This window comes from Sorex araneus, chromosome 1 (assembly GCF_027595985.1).
Source record: "Sorex araneus isolate mSorAra2 chromosome 1, mSorAra2.pri, whole genome shotgun sequence".
Lineage (NCBI taxonomy): Eukaryota > Metazoa > Chordata > Mammalia > Eulipotyphla > Soricidae > Sorex > Sorex araneus.
Window position 1 is genome coordinate 445,459,492 of NC_073302.1, and position 26,568 is coordinate 445,486,059.

Below are 26,568 nucleotides of genomic sequence, written 5' to 3' on the forward strand. Positions count from 1 at the left end.
AGGGATGCTGACACTGTGACAGAATTGGAGTTGGAATATGGTTGTTCGTCATCATCCGTGGACCGTCGAATTTCTCGAGTGGTCTCAGTAACGTCTCCATTCGTCCTATCCCTGAGATTTTAGAAAACTCTCTCTACTCGGCCTTCCCAGTGATGCCACATTGGAGGCTCTTTCAGGGTCAGGGGAATGAGATCCAGCTTGTTACTGGTTTTGGCATATGAATACACCATGGGGACCTTGTGAGGCTCTCCCGTGTGGGCAGGAGACTCTCAGTAGCTTGCCAGTTTCTCCCAGAGGGAGAATTAGTTTATAAGATATCGTGCAGCCGTGTCTGGGAGCTTGCTTTTAAGTCTCTGGATGTTGACCGTTGATGGGATTACACACACCTGGGTTCCTCTGCCGGTACCTTCATGTGTGAGGCTTGTCGAACATGTGGAGAAGGGCCTTGAGCATGGCTGTAGCTAGGTTCCGGAGGTCTTCGGCTGCCGAGAGCTCTGCTCAGGGCGGGGAGGGAAGCTGGAGCCCATCCCCTCCGAGGGGCCCCGGGGAAGACAGCCAGGGGTGCGGGCAAGAGACTCTCTGCCATCAACAGCTTTGTTAGCCACAGTGCTTAAATTTTAAAATGTCAGACAAAAAATGAAAGGCACCGATCTTGTTTGTAGCAGTCACATCTAAGCACACAGAGCAGGCTCAGCAGAGATTGCAGAGGAGAAAATAAACTTCATATTTAGCGCAAACATCTTCGGAAGTATCCATCACAGTACCCAGCATGGTAATTAAAAAAAAAAAGGAGGACCAGAGCGATAGTACAGCGGGTAGGGTGCTTGCCTTACACGCGGCTGACCCGAGTTCAATCTCTGGCATCCCAGAGGGTCCCCCTGAGCACCACCAGGAGTAATTCCTGAGTGCAGAGTCAGGAGTAAGCCCTGAGCATCACTGGGTATGACCCAAAAAGAAAAAAAAAAAAAAAAAGGAAAGGAACACCCAGGGCAGTGGGGTGTGGGTGGGGTGAGGGGAGACTGCTTGTGCCATGCCAGTGCTTATGGTCTGCATTGCAGGACGAGCCCCTCCCACACACACACACCCGCCACCCCCAGGCCAGGTCCCCGTGTGGCATGAGAGTGACAGAAGCTCAGAAAATGACTTTCCCCAAAGCGCAACTGTGCCACCAGCGCTGTCGTGCTCTGGCTGCAGGGACTGTGTGTGCGTCCTGGGCGGTCAGCGGCCTCCATGGCCTCTGCCCACCGGACACAGGAGCAGCCCAGATGAGCAGCCAAGAATGTCTTCAGGCACGGCCGGGAGCTGCCTGGAGGCTGTCCTGTCCAGGCCCAGGGTCAGCGCTGGGGGAGCAGGCGCTTGGCTCTGCATCTGGGGCCCTCCGGGACCCTCCTGCGTCCAGGTGGGGAAGCGGAGAAGGGGAGTGTCCCATCGCTGGTGCCAGGAGCCCCAGGGAGGGCAGTGGGGTCAGAGTGCTGGGACAGCAGTCACTCCCTGGCCAGGGTCCGAGCCAATGCCTCGGTCCTGTAGCGAGCATTTTCAAAGTCCCCCTCAAAGGCAGCATTGGGGGCAGGAAAGAGTGTAGAGGGGTCTGTCCCGGAGCCCCAGTTGCCCCCGCTGAACACCACGAGGAGTGATAACCCCTGATCACAGAGCCAGGAGCAAGCCCTGAGCACTGCTGAGCTGAGCACGGCCCCCAAATAAAACAATGAAAAGGTGGCATTTACTTCCACGAGAAACTCCACCTTGCTCCTTGGAATGTTCACCTGGAAGGACTGGCCGGGCAAGAAGCCCAGGATCAGAACCCGAGAGAGACCCACGGGCAAGGGCTTGGTTGACTCCACCGCTAGACGAACAGATCCTGAGACAGGGGAGAGAGCAGGAGCTCAGCAAGTCGCGTGATTCCACGGGGAGTTCTTGCGGAAGGACACACAGGGTGGATGGACCGAGGGTACTTCGAAAAAGAAAAGGTCAGAATTCTTTTCATCTTAGCGCTGTGTTTTTAGAGACTGTTAGTAATAGGGCTTTGTGCGTATAATATTCCAATGCCATGCAGTCCACCTGTCTTGCTCCCAACCCATCCAACACCCACCACCTCGGTAAGCCCAGCTCTGTGGAGCAGTTCTCAGGCTCTGGTACCCTTGGCCATTTGTTACTCTCCGACTGTTTCTCCAGAGCCCACATAGAACAGGGGCCATTCTGTGCCTGTCCTTCACCCTCTAGCTGACGTCACCCGCTGGACTCTCTCCAGATCCATAGACGGAGCAGCAAGTTGTATGGTTTCACTTTTCTTAGAACCAAGCTGTATCCCGTTGTGGACACGGGCCGTGAACTCTTTATCCCCTCATCTGCTCTTGGTCACTCAGGTTGGTTCCAGACTTGGGCTGTTGTGAATGTGCTGCAGTGAACACAGGACTGCAGGTATCTTTTCAGAATCGTTTTGGGGCCTTTGAGGCAGATGCCAAGAAGCAGAATTACTGGACACAGGAAGCTCAGTTCTTGGCTTAGTGAGAAGCACCCATTCCCAAAAGGCTGACTGCGTTGAAAAGTCAAAATTCCAGAATAGGCTGTTGCATCTGAGTCCTCTATCGAGGACATCGGGGTCACCAGTCAAGGTTTACAAAGTGGAAATCGCCTCAGACCTCCTGGCGCCCGGTCACTTCTCACTGGTGAGCCGCAAGCCGTGCGTGGCGTGGCTAGTTCCAGACACAGACTTCCTCCTCTCTCCAGCAGCGTCAGCTGTGGGAGAGGCACGTGATTGACAGCCCGGCTCCGGGGTCCTCTGTTTGCCCAAAGACTTCTTTCATTTTTCCCAAACTTCCTATCAATGCCTGGGACAAAGACAGATTCTTCGTGAGGTTTGCAAATGACACCAGACTGACAGGGACGTGGAATCAACCGAACAGCAGAAAACAACACTTCAAACGCCTCTTGACAGGCTAAAACGACACAATCAAAAATAACGAGACAAAATGTAACGGTGTTACAACGCTCCCTTCCCGTGCTCAGGCTGGAAGAGTACTGAGACACAGCTGCGGTAGAGGGTGGGCTCGTGGGAGAGCCTCATTTCGGCGTCCTGGGCCCCGGGCCACTTGCAGTCAGCCTGGCACTGAGAATCCTGTCCCCCCCCCCCCCCCCCGGCCCTCACAAACACCCTCTTCTGGAGAGCAGAACCAAGATTCATCTCTAAGGAACGCAAAGGCACGGAGCACTGACTAGGAGAAGGACGGGGTTCAGGGAGGGGAGAGACCCCCTCTGGCAGGAGGAGAATGAGAACGAGGGTCCTGGGAGCTGCCCGATTCCTCACGCTGAGTTTGCAGAGACCAGGCGCTGAGGGTTTGTTTCTGTCACTCCCCTGGGCCACAGCGAGGAGCTGGAGAAATCATCCAAGGGGGGCTGGAACTCGGTGCCTCCCACCCACCCACCCACCCAGGCACTTCCTTTCCAGCCAAGGGTGGAGAGTGGGGTGGGCCTCAGGTCTTAGTGGCCTGGTACAGCCCTCAGCACAGTGGGAGGGCCAGCGTGGGGAGGGGTGGGGGAACAGTACAGACGGCACAGGGGCCGAGAGCTAGGAGCCAGGGCACCACCTGCCCTTTGCACCAAACTCTCCGGCAGCCGCGGAGGCTGCTGACACCCACCTGAGCCTGCCCGGCTGGAAGCTCTGCAGGCGGGGAGCTTGGAGAGATGATCTTCACTTCAGGCCTGTGAGCGCTGCCCTGTTTCAGGGCTGGGGCATCGTCCTTCTCTCTGAGGCTGGACACGCCGACGAATGTGGGGGACTGTGGGAGTGGGGTCACCCCAGACTGGGCAGGCCGAGAAGGGGCAGCCTGGGACACGGGGGCCTCCATGGAGTGCCCTGAAGAGAGGGGAAACAGGTGTGGGCGGAGGAGGCAGAGACGAGCCTGGTGTGTTCCAGGCACGGCGAGAAGCAGACAGGGGCTCAGAGAGGGGAGCGCGGTGAGACACAGGACAGGGGTGAGGGGCCGGAGACAAGCAGCTGTCTGTGCTGGTTCGAGGGGCAGAGGCAGGAGGCTGGGTCGTCTCGGCAGCGTTTCTCAACCGAAGGCCCTTGTGGGCACCCTAGACAGTGCCCGGGGCGGGGGGGGGGGGCGGTCAGAGATAAAAATTGCACCAGTTGGGGTGGGTACGGCATGACTAGGGGGCACCCGGAGGACGGGGAACCATGGAAAGGAAACGCCGTCAGGGAAAGATTGAGAAACGCTTCTCAGAGACGGCCACACGCCTCTCCGGAGTCCTGCGCCCCTGCGGAGCCCGGGCTGGGCAGAGTCGCCGGTGGAAATGGTTGCTCCATCAATTCCCCCATTCTTTATTTTTTTTAAAATTTTGGCTTTTGGGGACACGCCTGTGGATGCACAGGGGTAACTCCTGGCTCTGCACTCAGGGATCACTCCTGGCGGTGCTCAGGGGACTGTGTGGGATGTCGGGGATCGAACCCAGGTCAACCGTGTACAAGGCAAATGCCCTCCCCGCTGTGCTATTGCTCCAGCCCCAATCATCTCCCCATTTTCCCCTTGACTTTGCCACCTTCTGCGGGGGGGCGGGGGGGGGAGGGAGCAGAGGGATTAGCTCCAGCTTACATAGACATCATGTGTCATTCGTTTCCCACAGGGACTGGAAAGAGAAGGTCAATGAATGTGTTTCTTTCCAGAGATAAAGCACAGTGTGGTGCCGTGTCGGCTGCTCCTAATTTTAGAGTCACACGCAGCCTGGTGATCCGTCACTATCTCCTGAGTGTCAAACACCACAAAATTGATCAATGAACAAGTGGGAGATCATTCGTGGAAATCTCTGCTTTGTTGCTTGTGGCTTTTATCAAAATGATTGAAGAAGTAGGAAGGGCCCAACGAGGATGCTGTTAAAGTGAGAGGCGAGAAATAATATCAGAACCGAAGAGAAGCAATTAGATCTAATGCTTCGTGTCCTAAAGGAAATTAAAACATAGTATTTGCTTCCAGAGTCTTCTTTAAGCTGAAGGGAATTCTCTGTGGAGACGGCATTTGCCCGGTGAGGGATGATTCGAAGTCAGCATCTCTTCATTACTGGCACTAATGACCTCCGTTCTTAGAAATCTGTCGGAATGTGTTTTCTCATTACTTTTGCCTTGGTAAGGAGGCTTTGTTTTAGATTTGTCTCATCACCAATGAGGTAAATGGGACCCATGAAAGTTGGCTGGTTAGACCGAAGTTGCAGGCCAAGTTCAACACCCATGTATGTGTTCATGATCTGGGCTGGTCACCCAAGCAAATATGATAAATAATTACAAGGCTGAGAGCAGAAAGAGAGCTCGATGGACTGAAGTGCATGCTTTGGGTTGGATCTTTGAGTTTATTTTTATATAGGTTCAAGATACAGATCCAGTTTCTTTATTTTCACATGCAGCTATCTAACTTTCCCAGCACCATTTATTTGGAGAGGCTATATTTAGTCCATTTTATGGACCCATATTCTCTGTCATAAATTAACTGTCCATAAAACTTAGGGTTTATTAATAGATTCTTGAGTTTAACCCATTGATCCGAGAGTCTGTCCTTATTCTCTTACCATGCTGCTTTGATTACTAGAGTTTTATAGTATAGTTTCAAATCAAGCAGTGCAAAACCTACCAATTCCTTATTTCTCAAAGTGGCTTTGGCTTTGTGGGGTGCTTTATGGTCCCATACAAATTTAATCAGAACCATTCTAAAGTCCCTGAAAAATGTTATTTGGGATGTTGATAAGAATTACATTAAATGTATATAATAATTTAGGTAGAATAGTCATTTGGCAATGTCTATGAACATATAATATTTTTTCATTTTCTGTGGGTCTCTTTTCTTTCTTCTTTTTTCTAATTTTCAAATTGTATTTTCATAAGGCTGTTCACATTAATCGATTACATTCAATATTTCAACACCAATCCCACCACCATCATACCTTCCCACCACCATGATTTTGAGTTTTCCCACCATCCCCCAAGCCTGCTTGCTATAGGCAGAAGCTAGATAATTTATTTTCTATTGCTTATTATGAATATAATGAGTGGCTGAACGCTCCCGGAATTCTAAAATTGCAAATGACTGAGATCTAGAGACATTCCTGTAGGGAGCTAATCCATTCTGAGACTCATTTGTGAGTCTCTGGATCAAGGCTGTTGTCACTGTTGTCCTGCTTAAACGCGCCCCAAGGCAGTTCATGGGCATGACAGCCAGGACCCCAAAGGGGCAGAGGGTTGGGAAGGGCGCTCCATCCCCCCCACACACACAATGGCCTGGAGTCTTTAGTCCCTGGTCCCACATACCTAGGTTTTTCTTCTGGAAGATTGTGGCCACCAGGGGTTCATCTGGAGTGGGCATCTTTCTTTCTCAAGTGACCTATAATTCTCTAGGCAAAGGTCTTTTATGTCTTTTAATTCCTCGATACCTGATGTTTGGGGACACTATTTGGAATGGGGTGGTCTCTTTGCTCTCTTTCTCTTCTGGCTCATTGGTGGAATGTAATAGATTTTGGTGTGTTGATTTAGTGAACTGTTACTTTGCTGTACCCGTTTATTGTTTCTAAAAGTTTCTCAGAGGCTCAGAGGAACCTTCAAGTCCTCTACATATATTATCATGTCATTTCCAAATAATGACAATTTGATTATTTCTCTTCCTAACTGGATCTCTGAACAAAAGCTGACTTTCAGGATCCAAATCAAGCAGTTCCCAATGCTGCAAATCTTCTATGACGCTGAAACTAAGGGATGAGACTGTTTTGAGAAAAGGCTGTGCTGTTGGATGCTTGAGATCCCAGCTCCAGTCTGCTAACAGAGCCCTACAGGTGCCCTGTGCACCTGCAGCTGAGAGAGGTGGCACCAGCAATATGAGGAGCACTGGATTCAGTACCAGATGTGGCATTAAATGGTATTTAATGGTATTAGTAATAGAGTGATAGCACAGCGGTTGGACATTTGCCTTTCACGTGGCCGACCCAAGTTTGATTCCTCCACTCCTCTCGGAGAGCCCAGCAAGCTACCGAGAGTATGGAGCCCGCGAGGCAGAGCCTGGCAAGCTACCCGTGTGTATTGGATATGCCAAAAACAGTAACAATAAGTCTCTCAATGAGAGAAGTTACTGGTGCCGGCTCGAACAAATCGATGACCACTGGGATGACAGTGACAGTGACAGTAATGGCACTAGATGTGGTACTCGTGTCCCACCGGAGAACTCCACGGTAAGGATCAGAAATGATTCTGAACATAGACTTGCCTGCCAGTGTTTGGTTCAGGCTGTCACATAGCACTTACTCTGTGGCTCTTATTGCAGTGAAACAAAGGCAGAGTTGGCTAGGACCCAGTCCCTCCCGAGAATAAAGAATGAAATAAGCAACGAACTTGGGAAAGCTTCCCTTGAAAACAAATGGGGTGGAGTGAGTTTGTATAAAATTGGGTAAAACTGGGGAAAAAAGAGAAATCAATTGCATGGTGGACAGAATTGAATTTTTGTGGAGGTCGATGTGGAGGTCTTGTTCTGTTCAGCAGGGAGAACCCTTCGTGGGGCTGAGAAGGGGATGCAGCAGAATGAACAGACGCAGAGCCCGGAGGAGGGAGAAAAGGCGTTTATTCTATGGCAGTTACAGTATTTATACCTCCCTGCTGGGAGGAGGTGGTATAGTATGCACGCCGGGACCCCCAATAGAAATGCAGGGTGTGGCATGGGCTTTAGCTAGTGAAAAACAAATGGTGATAGGATAAGATCAGTAAGATTAGGAGTGGCAACCTTTGCTAGGTGTGGCATGGGGTTAGCTAGTGATAAACAAATGGTGACAGGATAAGATCAGTAAGGTAAAATGGCTCCCTACAAATTTTTAACAATGAATTTAGTATAATACATAGTTGTAGACCTCAAATGCTGCACACCTAAAGTGTACATAAAGTTATAATGCAATGCTACTATAACGCAGTCTTTTAAATTGCTTTGTCACTAGAAATGCTATATAAACACAACTATTTGGTGTCATTTCCCCCAAAAATCAACCACATTATTTTTCATTTATAAAAATAAACCAATAAGGCACCTACTATAAAAATACAGCGAATGGATCCATACTCTACCTTCAGAACTTCTTAGTATTTGCTTAGATTTTGTCAGAAGTAATGAAAGTTTTTCTTTCCCAAACCTACTCTTGGCTCACCACCTGTATTCTGAACATCCCACTATGTGAATATCTGGAAGTCAAAGTTCCTTATATGACACCCAGAAGTGAAGCAGAATGCACAGAAAATTGTATTTCTCAAATGCATCCAGCTTGGCATCATGACTCCTCACAATAGGTGTAGTTACAGTCAATAGGGGGTAAAGTTCTATCCCTAGGGGGTGCTTTCACTAGGACAGAATCTCTCTCAGCGGGACATCCACCCAAGGGCAGAATTCCATGGGTGCGTTTCTCCTCTCTTTGTCCGACTAACATATAAGTATTCATATTATAAATTATTTTGTATGGACATAGCAAGAGACGCATTAAGCTTATAGAATTGCTCTCCGGGGGTCACCTCGATCTCAGACTACAGCGCTCAGGCCAGATTAGTCTCTCCTAGCCCTAGCAGGGCCCTAGTCTTGTCGTTGCTTTTGGATCATGACATGATAAGCCCATGACCAAGCTCTTAACATATAGTTAAGCATTAGGCGCTTTGGCCAGGCCCATCTCGATGCCAGGGTAGCACACAACTCACCGCTTGCCCTGGGTCCATCCCGTCCCCCATTGGGACCCTGCTTTTGAGGGTGCTAGGAAGTAAGGCCAGCTGAGGCTTAAGTCAAGAAAGCAGATGCCCGGGAATGAATAATATTTGAAGCCAATTAAATCCCATGTTACCAAAGCATATTAATAAATGTCTTTCTTTGTCCATACAAAAAGGATATTGTTTTAAGGTAAACTATTCAAAAGACATAAGAGAGGAGAAAGACAATATTAACTTACAAGTACACTTGTCCTAGCAAGGTCTGACCTTACAAAACAACAGAGTTTGATTAGAGGAAGAGCAGATAAACTGGTAGAAGTGGTTACAGATAAACAAAGGAATGGGAGTGACTCAGGAGCACTTTGATGGCGTGACTGATGTACCTAAGCTCCTTGTGGCAAGGGGAGCAGGACAAACCAATGATATCCAACATTGGTGTGTGGGGAGGGGGGGCAGACAGATGACCCGGAAGCAAAAATGCCCTCTTCCGGTTCTGTCCTGTGTCCTGATGTCCAACAGGCATCATTCCGCCCATGTTTGGGGTCATGGTCTTTTGCATTTTTGTGATCTTCGTGATTTTCCTGGTGAAAGGAGCTCCTAAGTGTTGGACTAAAGTGCAGTGAGAGAAGGCCAGGTGTTCTGTGCTAACTGTGAGTGTCAGTATGCTGCCTCTGCTGTGACTTCAATGCCAGTGGATGGGCAGGGTGACTGTTGAAAGTTCCCTGGGTAAGGGTTGGCTGCTGGAAGACGTGTGGACGAGCAGTTGGCCTGTTTCCACCACAGAGCAGCAACTCAGGATTCACAGCAATGGCAGCTGTGAGAAGAGTGAGAATCAAGTGGGCTCCTTAGCAGAGAAATACGGTAAGTCACGATGTTTGTGTGACATTCTGTAGTTTTCAAGGCCCTTATCACACATGACAGCCACCTATGGGGGGCGGGTCGTTCCTGCTTGGAGTAACATAACAGGGTCTTCCCAGGTGACCCAGGTAGATTTGAGTGACAGATCTCCTCCCCCACCTCCTACACCTCACAGCCAGTGATGACCTACCAGGGAAGGGAAGTGTGGTGTGATACAAAGGACCCTTCATTCTTGCTAAGGGTCTGAAATTTAAACCGTGGGAGAAGATCAATCTGGAGTAGCATTTCCCACTGGGGACCATATGGGGGCCTTGTGATTCCCAGAACTGCCAAGGGGACCACAGCGGAAAAGCACATACACGTGGAAGGCACAGTATGAAACTAGGTAGACAACCAGTAGGACAGGGGGCACGGGAAGGAAATAAGCTTAGAAGGGGCACCGTTGGTTGAGAACCACAGCAGAGACACAGTGACAAGCGGACCAAGGATACTGGGTTACCCAGTGTGCTTTCAGGTACCTCCAGCCCTGCCACAGATGCTTTTGGGAAGGCCGGACTCCTCACAGACTTCTTTATAGAACAGCAGAAAAAGGAAGGCATAGCCATCAAAGATAATATTTGCCTGGAAGAGCTATTCATCTCTTAAAAATCCACAGAGTGTGAATAATCCAGCTATTAAGAAGCGCAAATATTTATGGCAGATAATTCATGGGGTAACAAGCATGGCTAGATGTTGAATGTGACCCCCCCCCCCTCTGGACTCTGGAAGGAAGATAAATTCTGTGCGACGAGTAAGGCTGTTTGTTTGCTTTTGCTTTCTTGTGAGGCTGTTCGTAAAAGGATAGCATCTACCTAAAGAGGCTAATCTTTATGAATACATTTTTAATTCATAATTCATAGTATTTCTCCCAAGTACATTTCTTTTGAAGTTATTACATAGTTTCCCCTTTTTGTGGGGGTCCCATTCCTAGCTGTGTTCAGGACTGACTCCTGGTTTGCACTCCGGGATCGCCATGCACTTCAGAGACCATATGGAGTTTCAGCGATTGAACCCCAGTCGATCACCTACCAAGCAGGTCCCCTACCCGCCATACACTCTCTCTGGTCCTCAAGTTATCATCTTTTATTAAGGAGTTGTCATTTGAAATATGGACTGAATGTAAAGCAGTAATTCACCAAAAACGAAGCATTATTCTTTTGTCGATTAGTGGATTTCACGAGTCAACTCAGTTTCTGCTACTCTCCATCCCCTGGCGTGTAGCAACCAGGCAGGTAAATGGGGGGCTGTGTCCCCCCAAGTGCCTTTCCTCCTGCCCTCAGAGCAAGGACCCACTTAGGTGCCTACCTGGCAGATGAGGAATAAGACAGAGGAGTCTGAAGGGATGTGTGACAGGGCAGGAAGGGGAGGGCAGGTCTGGGGGGAGTCGTTCTGTGCCTGTTGTGTGTGTGTGTATGGTTGTGTGTGTGGTTGTGATTTGTATATGGTTATGGTGTGTGTGTTTGTTTTTTGAGGAGGAAAAATGAGTTGAGGACAGAATAGACTCACAGGGCACTTTGGAAAGGGGACCCTGTTGGTCTCTGAGCACGTTCTGTCCCTCTCTCCCTTCCAGTGTCATGCCCAGAGTCAACTCTCATCAGGCAGGTCTCTGGGTCACCAGGAACAAAGTAGAGTGACAACCTGGGACTCCTGTACACACACACACACACACACACACACACACACACACACACATGCACGCACGCATGCACGCATGCACACACACTTGACTTCAACTCCCAGTTAAGAAAGAAGGTAAAGTAGGATGGAAACCAAGAGGGAAGAGAAGTTATCCACATTCGCTATAAACTCTTGCACAAGTTAATCTTTTTGGGTCTAACAGTCATTCCTCAAATCACTTGTTTTTTGTTTGTTTGTTTGTTTGGGGGCTACACACTGCAGTGCTCAGGGCCTACTCCTGGCTCTGCACTCAGAGATCACTCCTGGCGGGACTTGGGGGACCATATGGGACGCCAGGAATCAAAACCAGGTCAGCTACATGCAAGGCAAGAGTCTGCTGTACTATCATTCTGGCCCAAGTCACTTATGTTTTTATAGATGTTCTTGCTATTCGTCATAGGAGTAAAACCTTAAATCATGAACAATCTGTTCATAAAAACTGGACTTTATATTCTTATGTTTTAATTAATTTTTTTTTCTTTTTGGGTCACACCTGGCGATGCACAGAGGTTACTCCTGGCTCTGCACTCAGGAATTACTCCTGGCGGTGCTCAGGGGACCATATGGGATGCTGGGGATCGAACCCGGGTCGGCGGCGTGCAAGGCAATTGCCCTACCCGCTGTGCCATTGCTCCAGCCCTGTTTTAATTAATTTTTGAGTAGTTTAGGCTTACATAAAAAAATTGAGGGAGAAATGTAGTATTCTATACTCTCTATTCCCTTCCTTATTTATCTACATGGTTCCCTCTCTTTTAACATCTTGACACATCACAGTTATGTTTTTGGTTTATAGGCTTGCCAAAGCATAGTATGTTTGTTGTAATTAGTGAAAAAAAATCACAACAGTATGGACAAATATAATGCATTAATACAAATGTGACAGACAAATGCATCAATAATAATATGATACAATGGCATTAACCAAAGCCCATGGCTTACACTGGAGTTCATTCTTGGTAATACAGCCTATGGATTTTGACAAATGTATAATGATTTGTGTCTATCAGGAGAGCTTAGCTACCCTAAAAAGCCTCTGTGTTTGGACCATCCTTTTCTCTACCTGATCCTGACAACCATTGATCTTCCACCGTCTTCACAATTTTGCCTTTTCCCGAACATCGTGTCGGTTTCAGAGTGTATTGAGTCTTGTCTGCTCCCACTAGCAATGCGTGTACCACTTCCGCCGTGTCTTTCTGTCTTGATAACTCATTTCTTTTTATGGTAGCATCGAAGCCAGATTTCAGTGCGGGAAGGGGGAGCTCAGTTGGGCCAGCCACTGGAGGAAAAGGCAGACATCAATAAAGAAAATCAGTTGCTCGGCCGGGCTCATAACACAACGCCCAGCTCGTTCCTTGGAGTCATTAACTTCCCCTGTGTGGAGCCAGGTAGATGCCAGCAATTAGGTGTGCTTGGCTCCCACTCTTACGTTCCACGCGCTCCGCTGGCCCAGCTTTCCCGAACTCACGTCTGTAATCAGCTTAATCCCAGAGCAGCTGTTTGTAACAAATATGCATGAGACAGCCTCTTTAAGGTAATGGGAGACTGTTAAATCCAATGACGGAGAAGCCGTGCCGTCAGGCTCATGCTTGCCTGTTTGCTGGGCTGCTCGCCGATGCCACTTCATCGTCCTTTTCTATTTATGAAGCTTCTTGCGAGCGTTTCCCCTGCGCCCTCCCCTCTGAGCCGCTTCACCTGAGTCACTGCAGAACCTTTCCGCTGAGACTGAGCAATTTTAAGGTTCAGAGGAATGGCTCCTAAGCCACAATTCAATTAAATTTGAGAATTTCTTTTTATACCCCCCGCTCTCTGCTTGAGGTGGCATGAGGGCCCGGCTTGAACTCTCTGTTCATTCTGTTTTGACCTTTCGATGAGAACAGATTAAAATATCTGCTTCCACAACAAGAGGAAAAGGGGAGAAAAAGTCAGATTGGAACATTGAAACTTGAGAGCGCAGGAGAAGAAAATGGGAAAGAAAAAAGGACGTTTCTAGTATGTTCGTCTCCCCTGCACGACTCTGACCCCAAACGGTGACGTCTTCTCCACCTAACAACAAGCTGACGGCGGGACCCAGCCAGCTCAGTGCGTTCAGAGGAGTCACTGCCCCCCTCGCCCCAAGAAAGCCAAGAAGCCACCAGCCCCAAAGGAGACCCTGCAGCTGCTCCGGGAAGTGGGGTGCCTTGAGTGGAAGAGGAAGGGGGGTTGTTGACCCAGCTTGGACGTCCAGTGTTCTTTGCCTGGGTGTGGGGCTGAGTGACAGGACTCTGACATTGGGGTGTGTGACAGGGACCAACATGGTGAAAGTTTCTCTAACCAATTCCTACCCCCAACGTAAACTAACAAATGTTTATTTTATTTGGGGGCCATACCCGGTAGTGTTTGGGGATTACTCCTGCATCTGCTCTCGGGAATCACTTGCGGTGCTTGGGGGACCATATAGGATGCTGAGGACCAAACCCTGGTTGGCTACATGCAAGACTCGTACTTTACCTGCTGTCCTATTTCTCCAGCCCCACAAGCTGAAGTAACCATAACCGGGCTATGCAACCCACTTCCAGAAGGGCACAGCCAACAAGTGAACAAACAGCAGCTTGCGACTGTACACACACACACACACACACACACACACACACACACACACACACACCTAATTCATAAAGCTCTGGTGCATGTTGGATTCATCTAGCACTCAGGCTTAGAGGCAGAGGGCAAAGAGATAGCACAGCGATGAGCATTTGCCTTGCTTGCAGCCAACAGTTGGGTTCCTGGTTCATGAACACCACCAGGACTGATCCCTGATCACAGGTCCAGGAGTAAGTTAGGAGCACTGCCCCAAACCACACACACACACACACACACACACACACACACACACACTGTGGAGATGCCAAGAGAACCTCAGAAATGCTCACTACAGACACCAAAACAGCCTGCCATCCCACCCCCTGCCCCAGCTCCCTGTGGGTCTTACATTGTCTGCATGGCTTCCTCGCCTCTCTTCTTTTTCTTTCTTTCTTTTCTTGCTGTTTTCCAAATTCTATTTTATTTTAATTGAATCACCGTGAGCTACAGTTGCAAAGCTGTTCAGGATCAGGTTTCAGTCATACAGTGTTCCAACACCCATCCCTCTACCAGGGCACATGTCCCACCACCAATACTCATTTCCCTCCTGACACCCCACCTCTCTTTCTCTCTCTTCCTTTCTCTCTCTCTTTCTCTCTGTCTCTCCTCTTTCTCTGTCTCTCTGTCTCTCTCTGTCTCTCTGTCTCTGTCTCTCTGTCTCTCTCTCTCTCTCTCTCTCTCTCTCTCTCTCTCTCTCTCTCTCTCTCTCTCTCTCCTTTTGGACACTATGGTTTGCAATACAGATACTGAGAGGTTATAGTGTTTGTTCCTACTTTCAGCACAAAGTTCTTATCCAAACACGCTTCCACTGTCTTAGTCACAGTGGCCCCTTCTCCATTCCACCTGCCTTCTCCCCCAGGACTTGACACAGGCTTGGAACCGACCGATCCTCCTGGCACTTGTATCCATTGTCCTTGGGCGTTCGTCTTATACTGTGATTTTTCATATCCCACAACCTTGCCTGGCCCCTTTGCCAGAGAAGCAAGGGCACACACAGCACAGTTGGGGGGGGACCCCTCCTCCCTCATGGTGGTGTAGCTTCAGCATTGGGACCCAATACTGCCAACGGACTTTCACTCAACTGTTAGGAAGTGCAGATTATTTTTTCAAAGACATTTTCCCTTTGATCATCAACTACATTGTTTTTGAAGAGAATAATGATGAAAATTAGGTGGTACTGTTCATGTTATAGAAAAATCTATTTTCAGTATTATAGGCAGAATATGAGTTTCTTGCCTCAATCAATAAAAGCACATGTTTTATTTAAGTATTCACAGCATCCTAGATTTTTTAGTACTGTCTGTCTGTAGCACTGTCATCCCGTCATTCATCAATTTGCTCGAGCGGGCACCAGTAACATCTCCATTGTGAAACTTGTTGTTACTGTTTTTGGCATATCGAATTCTCCATGGGTAGCTTGCCAGTCTTCTGTGCTGGCAGGATACTCTTGGTAGCTTACTGGATACTCTTGGTAGCTCCAAGAGGGACGGAGGAACCGAACCCGGGTCAGCCATGTGCAAGGCAATTGCCCTACCCGCTGTGCTATCACTCCAGCCCTTAGATTTTTTAATACTTTTTAAATAACAAATAATTCAATGCATAACTGAGTAACAACAAGAATGTATAATAGGAATAATGATATAATATGGAACAACATATTTATATATATGATATAATTTAAAAAGGTAAGTAGTCAAGTGTAAGCCTAAACTAAAAAAAGAAATCAGAGCAAAACACCACATTTTAATGGAGAAAACAATATTTCTTATTACAGTATCATTGTACTAAAGCTTTTGCCTTCAGATTCTGAAATCAGAGCCGCACCCTTAATCACATGGCAATGAAGAAAATTAAGCTAATTGCTTGCCCTGCTTATGTGCAAATTCTAACCTTACAATATTTCTCTGGAATATTTCCTGGAAACAAGATTATTTCCCAAGAATTTTTTAAATTATTATTTTAAAAACTCCCTGTACTTTGATTCCCATTGTGAAGGATAGGGTTATAAAGACAAAATCCAATTTCCAAGGAATAGAATTCTTATTTGTTTTTCCTAAACGTACCGCTTGAGAACAACTGGTGATCAGCTTCTAGACTTTGGAGACGGACGTTTTCAGAAGCCCCCCAGTTAGAGCACTGGGGAGCAAAGTCTTCTTGCACCAGGCTTCAAGGAGGACAGGCCCAGGGAGCTCAGAGGGTAAGACAGAGTTTGCCAAAGTCTGGGAACCCTATGTGTTGGTCTTCAAAACAATTAAAATATCTTGGACATGGTACAAAGAAAAATCCAGATTTCCACAAGTGATTCTGTTTGGAGCTTTGAGCCCGTGACACCTGGTCTCTTATTAAAAACACACGGAGCTGATGGTTTGGATGCTCCGGTCAGCGGAGACACAAGCTGCCTCCATACAGGAGAGAGAAGCTGACGCGTGGAGCCTGGGACGGGGAGGTGCTGGTCTCACACGTGCACCAGCTCCTGGAGTGTCTCTCCTAGGCAGCTCTTTGCTGGGGAGCCGCCGAGAGGATAAGCCCACCTGGCAGAGGCCAGACAGGATGCCCAGACACCCCCAGACCCAATACAGGGTGGGGCACCCGAGAAAACCACGGAGTCCCTTCCCATTCACTGCTACTCCCTCCCTCCCTGGCCAGCATCCAATTAGTCCTAGTGATGTGTCTTGCCTTATTTCATGGGGAGGTTTTTTTCTTTTTTCAGTTTTTCCTCTGAGGGTACCACTTTTAGGATATCACCACATACAGGGATATGTGGGTGTTGCCTCTAATCTTTCTTACTTAAGGTCTTAGTACAAAGACCCATAATACAACAGATGTTAGCATACGAGAGAGAGAGAGAGAGACAGAGAGACAGAGAGACAGAGAGACAGAGAGACAGAGAGAGAGAGAAGGAGAGAGAGAGAGAGAGACCTCCACTGTCCACACTCCACTGGGGTTTCCTCTTGGGTGGATCCAAATTCCAAAATATAAGACATACTCCAGGCTTACAACCATCAGATGGTGGTGATTGCCCAAGCCGTCCACACCAGTAAATTTCCCTCTTTGTTTGTACAGTACCTTTCCCCAGGGTTGGATTCAGATATAAGAAGAGATATTGTAATAATAATAATAATTATTATTATTATTATTATTATTATTTTATATAGAATTCAGTTGTGGGAGGCATTAGGATTTGCCAAAATGTTTTAGAAAGAAAACGACTGAAAACTGCTCAGTTTGAATTAATGTGAACTTCACTAAGTTCTGTACTTAACTCTTCTTTATATCTCTACCCATCACCTCAACACACATGCTTGCACGTGTATGTGCTCACATTCACACACATACACACATATACACACACAAGTAGTGGCAAGCACAAACAGAATTAATTTTTTTTTGCTTGTACTTGTTTTGGAGCCACATGCAGCAGTCCTCATGGGTTACTCCTGGTTCTGTGCTCAGGGATCACTCCTGTCAGGGATTGGGGGACCATATGGGGTGGTGGGGTACGAAGTGTGAAAGACCACTACCCACTGTACTGTCACTTCCGGCCCAAACACAGTATTTAACATGGGGTATTTTTCTCTAGGCTACCTAGAAACTGGCAAGCTTCTGAGAGTTTCCTGCCCACATGGGAGAGCCTTGCAAGCTTACCATGGTGTATTCATATGCTAAGTCCAGTAACAAGCTGGATCTCATTCCCCTGACCCTGAAAGGGTCTCTAGTGTGACATCGTTGGGAGGGCCAAGTCGAGAGAGACTTCTAAGATCTCAGGGAAAGGATGAATGGAGAGGTTACTGAGCCTGCTCAAGAAATAGATGATTAATGGGATTTCGTGATTGTGATCGTGATTTTTCTCTAGGACAACGAAGGCGGCACGAACTAGTACAGCAGTAGAGTCTGATAGAGTTTGACTGGATGTGCAATGTCGCCTACTTAGCGAGCTGGTGGCGTGTCTGAGTTCTCGAGACTGGTCCTCAGATCATGGAGAAGAGATGTCATCAGCGGGCACCAGCTGTGGGCTCACAGTACATGTCCAGGTGTAGATACCCCAGGCACTAGGGTGGGGGTTGGCCTGTGGTCAGTCTCAGAAACGATCGAGGGACCTTTAGATCATGACCCCCAAAGGTCATCCAGAAGTAGGAGTCTCACCGCCCGATGGAGAGGGAAGAGTTCCGGCTCCCGATTCTGCCCTCTTATGCCCAACCTTTCTGAGAAAGCCCGGAGGGAAGTGATAGACAGAATCCGAGTGAAGGGTGTGTGGGCGCAGGACTCTCCATCCCCCACCTTTCCGAGTTAAGGTCTCAGTGCCCTGGGTGCAGAGAGCACAGGCAAGAGCAGAGGTGTGTCCTGCTGGCCTACGCACTGACCACACCCCGTTTGCATCGAGTGCCCAGTGGCCAGCTCACCCCGGCTCATCTCAAAACACCAACTGCTCGGGAGCACTGTGGGGCTGTCTACCCCAAAAGTCATTTTGAAGTCAAAAAAAAAAAAAGATTTTGCTTTTCATTCACTCTTTCAAAATAGATCCATTAAGCACCTACATGATGTGACATTATTAAATATATGTATAATTACCTTCAGAATAATGATAAAGTATTATTACTTTGATGTGCCGTTAGCCCAAGATGAACTCACTTTCTTGTGATCAGTTTTGGTAGCAGAGCTCTTGCCACGATTCTGAATTAATCAACAAGTGGAGAATTCTCTGTATGTCTGGGGGAATTTTCTAGATCACCCCTGACCCTTGAGTCTAGTGAAGAGAAGGACAGAGAAAGAGAAAAAATTGAGGACAAAATAAATCGCTGAAGGGAAGTAATGGGGCAGGGACAGGGGTCAAGACCATCATCCTTCCTTACTAGAATGAAAAAGCAAATCTTGGTGTCCCTTAGAAGCAGGGGAGGCCTGGGTGCTGGAACATTAAATGACTGAGACCCAATCGTGAACAACTTTGAAACTGTGTATCTCACTGAGATTCAATAAAAAGCAATATTTTTTAATTTTTTAAAACATAGTGTAGGCATCAAGAGAATTCTTTATAGTTTTAGGTTTATTTGAGGCCTGCAGTGGGGAAAGGTAGAATGAAGAATAGTTACTAGAGGAAGTAGGATGTAAGTATCGAAAGCAAAACCTATTCACAAGAAAATTCTAGAAAATAGTTCTATAAATTAGCAAGAATTATTATGAGCATAATGTCATCCAAAAATCAAAGCCTCTACTCAAAAATAATAAGGGACAAAGAATGTGGCTTAGCAAAAAAACACCTGCTTTGTATGTGTGAGAGGTCCTGGGTTCCATCCCCAGAATCTGAATGAAATAAGATATATGCAGCACTGTAGCACTGTTGTCCCATTGTTCATCACTTTGCTCGAGCGGGCACCAGTAGTGTCTCCATTGTGAGACTTGTTACTGTTTTTGGCATATCGAATACGCCACGGGTAGCTTGCCAGGCTCTGCCGTGCGAGGGATACTCTCGGTAGCTTGCCGGGCTCTCTGAGAGGGATAGAGGAATCGAACTCAGGTCGGCTGTGTGCAAGGCAAATACCCTACCCGCTGTGCTATCGCTCCAGCCCAAAATATAATTTTGGTAATTTTGATAATATTTTGGACTCCAACCCAAAATATATTTTTGGTAAATTTTGGTAATTTTTTAAACTTTATCAAAACACGGTGGTTTACACAGCTATTCAGAGTTGAGTTTTAGGCACACCATGTTCCAGCACTGATTCTAACATCCGTGTCAACGTTCTTCAACCAGGACGGCCAGGACCCCCCCACCCACCTACCCACCAGCTCACCGCCTTGGCAGGCATGTTTTTAGGTTTGTGATTGTATTTGGATCTCACGTTTCCAGTGTTATTGGTTTTGTGGTTTGTATATGGAGCTATATCTCCTCTCTGTACCACTGATGTGGCCAAGCTCTTGACCTCTGTCCCCGCCCCATTACTTCCCTTCAGTAAAGTAAATTTTTTTTGTTCCTCAATTTTTTCTTCTGCTCTGTCCTTCTCCTCACCAGACTCTTGGGTCAGGGGTGATCTAGGAAATTCCCCTTTTATTCGTTGACTTTCCTCTTCCAGTTATTCTATATGTAGATAAGCGAGATTATCCTATGTTCATCCTTCATCTTCTGGCTTACTTCCACTTAACATGATCTCTCCCAGTCCCACCCATGTTGTAGAGAATTGCATGGTCTTATCATTCCTTACAGCTGCATAGTATTCCATTGTGTAGATACGCCACATCTTCATGATTCACTTGTCTGTCATTGGACACCTAGGTTGATTCCATATCTTAGCAATTGTACTAAACGCTGCAGAAATAATGGTGTGCATATGCTCTTTTGAATGGATTGTTTAGTGCACCGGGAGTATATACCAGAAGTGGGGTTGCTGGGTCACATAGCCGCTCAGCTCATTTAGTGAGAAATCTTCATCCTGTTTTCCACAGGGGTTGAACTAGACAAGGTACCCAGCAGCAGGGGCGAGAGTTCCTTTAATGACCTTTCTCTTTTTAGAAGAAAAAACATTCCTAAAAAAGGAGACTTGGGGCTGCAGCGATAGCACAGCGGGTAGGGCGTTTGCCTTGCATGCGCCCGACCTGGGTTCGATCCCAGCATCCCATATGGGCCCCTGAGCACCGTCAGGAGTAATTCCTGAGTGCAGAGCCAGGATTAACCCCTGTGCATCGACGGGTGTTACGCAAGAAGAAGAAGAAAAAGAAAAAAGGAGACTTGATGATATTGGTCAAAAGAAACTACTGCTTCCTTAGACACAGAGTGAAAAATCACTTTATAGACGTTGAACGCCAACCCAGAGTTGACCGTTCTCTTTATGAACATTACACATATAGCAACTGGCAGTCTAAGAGCCATTAATGTATCCTTCATATGTGTGTGACATAGATAAATATACATAGTAGATCATAAATTTACAGATTTTAACAGAGCTATCAAATATATCTTAACAGTATATGTCTTATTAACTTCGCAATCTTGATGCAATGTCATAATCTTCTTAATCAGCCTGAAATCAGGGCTGGAGAGAGAGCTCAGGGGTTAGGGCACTTTTCTTGCATTACATGGAACCAAGACTGGATTAGTTGGACAATACAATATTCAATGTATTGTCACCTAAGCACAGAGCCAGGAGTAATCCCTGAGTACAGAGTAAGGGAGCACTGAGCCATGAGCACTGTTGGGTAGGACTCAAAACCCCCAAATAGACCCAGAGGGATAGTGTACCAGGTAGAGTGCTTGCCTTGCACACAGCTGACCTAAGTCTGATCCCTGGCAACCCATATGGTCCTCGCAGTCCACCAGAATGATCCCTGAGTGCAGGCAGGAGTAAGCCCTGAACCCACTGGGTGTGGTCCTCCCTTCCAAAAAATAACAAAAATCCAAAATAAATAAACAAATAAAAAATAAACCAGAAATCAAACCCATTACATAATGTGTATTATATTAGATGATAATTATTATATCTAATATAGATAATAGAGCCAACCTACTAGGCAAGCAACCAACGTTCCTCTACCGAGATGAGACAACACTAAACCACAAACCCCCAAGAACTGCTCAGCACTCACTCTTCTTTATTGTCAATTACATCCTATTGTTTGGACAAATTTGAGATGGCGAAAGTGAGCACACAGATGCGATCATTCAAAAGCATTTGTGTGATTTACTAATCTACTGCCATTCTCAGTCAGAGGGTGAATTAAAGTGGCCTTTGGGCTGACAACATTAGTTTCATGTCTGTTTCATTCATGTAAATCACCTCAGTCTAAAAGATTATTAATCAGGGCTGGAGCAATAGTACAGCGGGTAAGGTGTTTTCCTTGCACACGGCTGACCCGAGTTCAATCCCTGGCATCCCATATGGTCCCCCCAGCACTGCCAGGAGTAATTCCTGACTGCAGAGCCAGGAGTAACCCCTGAACATAGCTGGTGTGACCCAGAAATAAATAAATTAAATTAAATTAAAGATTATTAATCAACAGCCATTTCTCTAAGGCCTCAAGTTAGTTACAGATGAAGGAGTTGCAATTGTTGCTAAACTTACTGAATCCTTCTGACATCGAATTTTAAAATCTCACACAATTAGATACTTCTCTAAATTCCATAATTACCTTTCCTTTCAAGTATAATGATATGTATGTGCTTGAAAATTTCCATAAATTTTACATAATTTATGAATGCTACAATGATTTGATTAACTCATAAGAACAATGTAGGAAATTTCAAATTTTTTAATCAAGAGAAATTTAATCTTGGTCTTGTACACACCAAATTATTGCACCGATGGGTGGTTTTATTACCTTGTAAATTACAATGTAAAAACTAAATCATGTTCTAGACTTTTCACTGACCTTGAATCTGATTAACTTGTAACTATAGTAACAAAGATTATTTTGTAAATAAAATTTTCAGTGTCGGCAAAAGACACACATACTTTCTCTTTGCTTTTAGACATTTTTGACAGTTAATCTTGAATAGACATTCTTCAAGTGCGTGCATAATGACAGGATGATTAGTTTTATCAATTATTTTTTTTAAAGTTTCACAAGAAAAAGAGGGAAAGGAATTTTTTAATGAAGTAAAGGGGCCATATTTAGCACTTGCAATATAAGTGCTGTGAAAAGCAAAAAAACCTTTCTCTGCAATAAAAGGATCAAAGCTTAAGTTCCAGAAATCCCGCCTTGTATCTGCACACAAAAGATAATATTGCAGCTGAGGTAAATAACCACGGGGACCCCTAAAGTCAGGACCAACAAGATTGAAAAGCCAGCTTCATTAAAACCCTAGTTCAGACATGGAGGAAGGAAACCTCCATGTTCAGGAGGTCTCTGTTTCAGGTGAGTAAGCTTATCTCCTCTGCCGTGTTGAGTTTTGGGTTCTAAGGTTCCTTGAGTACCTTTCAAATGTGCACTCTTGCTCATGTAGGGGGGAAAAAAACAGAAAGCAGCCACAAGATTCAAAATGATTTCTGGTGAAAGTTGTGCCAGGTGGAGAAATAAGCACATCAATCAAGGCAAGAAAGAGGCACTTGTGGCAGAAGAAATGTGGGTTTAGATAGATTAGCCCCCAGACAACTGTAATAACTCTCAGAGCAGTGTCCCCATAGCCTCCCAACTCAGCCTAAGCCCAGAGGTCAATATAAGAGACCAGACAGGGGCTGGAGCGATAGCACAGCAGGTAGGGTGTTTGCCTTGCACGTGGCCGACCCGGGTTTGATTCCCAGCATCCCATAGGGTCCCCCGAGCACCTACAGGAGTAATTCCTGAGTGCAGCGCCAGGAGTGATCCATGTGCATCGCTGGGAGTGACCCAAAAAGCAAAAAAATTAAAATAAATTAAAAAAAAAAAAGAGACCAGACAATGTCTTCTGGTTCCAGGAATACCAACCAAGGCAGCTCTCTCCCAGACACAGAGACTGGAACTAAAGAGGTTTTGCAGTAGTGACTCAAGCCAGAACCCATCCAAAGGACATTCCTTAGTCAGGACCTGACCTGCCCAGACCCCCACGCTGACTCAAGAACACACCCACCTACCAATACCACGCTAGACCCCAGACCAAACAGACCTCGGGAACATATGCTGAATGTTAGAAAACAATTTCACCAAGAAAACAATCCAAACTTGATCAGATAACCAGAAACTCATTGAGTGTTTTCTCTTGAGGCTGAGAGAAGAAAAGACCCTCAACAAAGATTAAAAGGAAGAGGAAGAAAGGAGGAAAGGCAGAGGAAAGTGTAGGGGAGGGATGGACGGAAGAAGAAATCCTGAGATGTAGGTACAGTTTGATCCATCTCAGACATGGGACTTAGAGACACACAGCAAGGCAGCCACATGGGCCAAAGTCAGCACAATAGGAGGACTGATCTATGCCATTGAGGGGGTGGGGTGGGGGGTGAAAGGTAGGAGCATTGGATCGGTCCTTGGGGGAGGAAGATGAGTACACTATTAATGGGTGTGCTGGTGGAATTATGTGCATGAGAACCCATCACTGATAGCATTATAAATAACAGAACCTCAACTTTTAAAAAATTATAATTTTTTAAAAAAGAAATACAGAAATGACTCTACCAAGTATTGGAGAATGGTTCAGTAGAAATGATCTCCTAGCCATGGGCAGTATAGACTGCAAACGGTGGGGTGGTGGGGGAGAGTGTCTCAAATATGCCCCCCACATATAAGTCGTTAGGTGACCGAGGTTACATGTAAGTAGTCAGTTGACCCATCTGAGACTTTCAGGCATCCGTTTCCGATGAATATCGATGGAGTCTCTGGGGGAAAGGCATGACAGAACGCTGACAGTCTTCTGCTAAAGAACAAGTCCGTGATTTGCGATACAGATACTAAGAGGCCATCATGTTTGGTCCTTGGTCTACTTTCAGCACATCTCCCATCCCGGGCGATCCCTCCAATCATTATTTACTTAGGGATTTCTTCTCCATCCCAACTACCTATTCCCCCAGCACGTGGGGCCGGCTTCCATCTGTGTTGTGATCCTCCTGGCTCTTATCTCCACTGTCCTTAGGTGTTAGTCTCATATTATGTTACTCTATATTCCACAAATGAGTGGAGTCCTTCTGTGTCTGTCCTTCTCTTTCTGAAAATTTCACTTAGCGGGGCTGGAGTGATAGCACAGTGGGTAGCCTTGCACTCGGCCGACCCGGGTTCGATCCCCAGCATCCCATATGGTCCCCTGAGCACCGCCAGGGGTAATTCCTGAGTGCAAGAGCCAGGAGTAACCCCTGTACATCGCCGGGTGTGACCCAAAAAGCAAAAAAAAAAAAAAACTTGAAAATTTCACTTAGCATGAGACTCTCCATGACCACCCACTTATATGCAAAGTTCATGATTTCTTCTCTTCTAACAGCCGCATTGTGTAGAAGTACCAGAGTTTCTTTAACCAGTCGTCTGTTCTGGGGCACTCGGGTTTTTCCCAGATTCTGGCTATTGTGAACAGTGCTGCAATAAACACTCAAGTGCAGATGTCATTTCTACTGCTTTGTTTTGTTTGTTTGTTTGTTTGTTTGTTTTGTTTTGTTTTGCATCTCCGGGATATATTCTGATTAGTGGTATTGTTGGGTCATACGGAAGCTCAATTTCTAGCACCCAAGATTAGAAAGAGAGTAAGAAGGATGGTACCTGCCACAGAGGCAGGGAGTGGGGTGGGGTCGGGGTGGCAGGAAGGATGCTGGGAACAATGGTGGTGGGAAATGTGCACTGGTGGAGGGACGGGTATGGAACATTGTATGACTGAAACATAATCACGCAAGTTTTTAACTGTATCTCATGGTGATCTAATAAGACTTATTTTTTTTTTTAAAGTCTGTTCCACTGACTCATTGCAGATCACGCCCTAGAGAATAGACGGGCATCTTTCGGGTCTTGGTTGGTGTCAGGTGGTTTGGGCGAGGAGGGGGGTTCCAAGAAGAGGGGTCTAGCTCTTGGGCAGGTGCCGCCAGAGGAAGAGGTGCTTTTGTGATGCGGCCTTACTGTTTTTATCTGGAAGGTAAAAGCGTCCAAGCCGGGCTACGGCTGTACTTGGTAAACACAGGGAAGTCCTGGGTGAGGCTGGGAAAGGGGGGAGGGGAGCAGCAGTTCTTTCTGGGGGTTTGCGCTTTGCTTTGGTCTGTGCTGAGGCGTGATTGGAGTGACCGCACCTCAGCTTTCCCCATCCAGGTCACTCTGCTGTGTCCCAGTGTTGGAAGGCCAGGGCTCATGTTCAGTGGCACCTCAACACCTGACTGTGAGCTCCCAATTGGCCCCCCTTACCTCAGAGGTGTCTTTTTATCTTTCTTATTAGACATCGGGATTGAAGGAAGACCCAAATCACTGACGTCAACTTTAAAAATCTAAAAAGGAAGGGGCTGGAGCGATAGCACAGCGGGTAGGGCGTTTGCCTTGCACACGGCTGACCCGGGTTCGATTCCCAGCATCCCATATGGTCCCCTGAGCACCGCCAGGAGTGATTCCTGAGTGCAGAGCCAGGAGTGACCCCTGTGCACTGCCGGGTGTGACCCCCCAAAAAACTAAAAAGAAAGCAACTTGAGGGCAGGCCAGCGAGACAGAGCAAAGGGTCGGGTGCTTTAATTTCCTCGGAGACTCCCTGAAGTCCAGCATTCGCTCACGTGTCTGTGGGCATCTGCGCGTCTGTTCATATCTTCCGCCATTTTTCAATGAGGTTGTTTGGTTTGGGGGTGTCGTGTGAGTTCTGTGTATAGATTGCACACCAGCCTGTCAAACATAAGGTGGGCGAATGATCGCCCCGTCAGTGGGATGCCTACTCACTCGGGCAGTGCTCTCTCTTGCTGTTGCAGCTTTTAAGGGATTGGGGGTACCGGGTGGAGAGAGGCCAGGCTGGAGCAGGGAAGAACGGGGAGGGGAGAAGGCTGGGTGTCGGGGGAAGGAAGGGCAACCCACGGAGAAGTGCAGGAGGAGGGATCCTGCTGGCTTTCCACGCACTTGGCTATGATCATAAAGCCAGTTTTGCTGGGACCTCCCGCTTTGTCCCATAGTATCAGTCACGAAGAATGAGACAGGCTGACCGTGGCTTGTCCAGGCTGTAAGCTGGCCTTAGCAGCCCCCCACACCCACCTGAAAGGGGATAAACTAATTGCCATTTCTTTATTGATTATTATTTATTCTCCCCCACCCTTGTTCCTTGA

General features: G+C 47.0%; 1 protein-coding gene across 1 annotated transcript in view; it reads left to right on the forward strand.

Moving 5' to 3' along the window:
- CNTNAP2 (contactin associated protein 2) overlaps positions 1–26,568 on the forward strand; it is a 1,529,860-nt gene that overhangs the window by 1,425,398 nt on the left and 77,894 nt on the right. The window lies entirely within an intron of this gene.